Source organism: Sapajus apella, unplaced genomic scaffold, assembly GCF_009761245.1.
Source record: "Sapajus apella isolate SASKATOON/1434 unplaced genomic scaffold, GSC_monkey_1.0 scaffold4039, whole genome shotgun sequence".
Taxonomy (NCBI): Eukaryota; Metazoa; Chordata; class Mammalia; order Primates; family Cebidae; genus Sapajus; species Sapajus apella.
In genome coordinates this window covers 1,594-2,700 of record NW_022440965.1, presented here as the reverse complement: position 1 = coordinate 2,700, position 1,107 = coordinate 1,594, and the positions used below count along the sequence as shown (strand labels likewise).

Genomic DNA, 1,107 nt, shown 5'->3' with positions numbered 1-1,107 from the left:
AAGCCTCCTGGGTTCAGGCAATTCTCCTGCCTCAGCCTCCTGAGTAGCTGGGATTACAGGCTCGCACCACCATGCCCAGCTAATTTTTTGTATTTTTAGTAGAGACGGGGTTTCACCATGTTGACCAGGATGGTCTCGATCTCTTGACCTCGTGATCCACCCGCCTCGGCCTCCCAAAGTGCTGGGATTACAGGCTTGAGCCACCGCGCCCGGCCCATGATTTCAAATTTTAAGCGAAGGGTTTTCAAGTCTTGGTATTAAGGGTAAAAGACCGTGGGACCCCCAGGTTTCTTACTGTAGCAGCGGGCTTGTGACATTGGTGCTTTTCCTCAATGACCTCTGACATCAGGCCCGGCTCCACTGTTCACAGCTCTTCACCTGCTCTTCGGATCTCCCAGCTGAATGGGCAAAGCAGCCCCTTGGCATGACTCCTTGTATAACCAATTTTACAGTAAAACCAATGCAATTTATTTCTCTCAGCCCTTTTATGCACAACCCAAAACGACAGTACTTTACAATGAGAGGGAATATTTAGAATGGCAATTCTGAGGCTCTTCAAGGTACCATTATTTTCCTATTCAATGGCCCTGGAAACATTTCCCCCAACAGCATTAGTGCTGAGAGCAGCTAATCTTGGATTCCAGTTTCAGGTTTTCTACTTACCATAAGTGACGGAACCTTAGACAAACTACTTCATCTCTTAAAGTTTCAATTAAACAATTATATAATTTAGCAGTGTGTGTGTGTGTATTCACAGTTGTGCACCTATCGTCGCTATATAATTCCAGAACATTCTTCTCTCCCCAGTTGCTTTCAGTCTCACCAGTGTCTGGCAACCACTAATCTGCTTTCTGTCTCAATGGATTTGCCTATTCCACAATTTTTTTTTTTTTTTTTGAGACAGTCTCGCTCTGTCGCCCAGGATGGAGTACAGTGGTGGGATATTTGCTCACTGCAAACTCTGTCCCCTGGGTTCAAGCAACTCTTCTCCCTCACCCTCCTGAGTAGTTGGGATTACAGGTGCCTGCCTCCACGCCCAGCTAATTTTTCTATTTTTAGTAGAGATGGGGTCTCAGCATGTTGGCCAGGCTGGTCTCAAATGCCTGA

The 1,107-nt window shown here is 46.3% G+C and overlaps 1 long non-coding RNA gene across 1 annotated transcript in view; it reads right to left on the bottom strand.

Moving 5' to 3' along the window:
* Positions 1–221: 221 nt before the first annotated feature.
* Positions 222–1,107, bottom strand: part of LOC116547662 — a 1,889-nt gene continuing 1,003 nt past the window's right edge. Inside the window, exon 3 of the long non-coding RNA XR_004267135.1 lies at positions 222–431. This is a non-coding gene — a long non-coding RNA (uncharacterized LOC116547662). The remainder of the gene's footprint in view (positions 432–1,107) is intronic.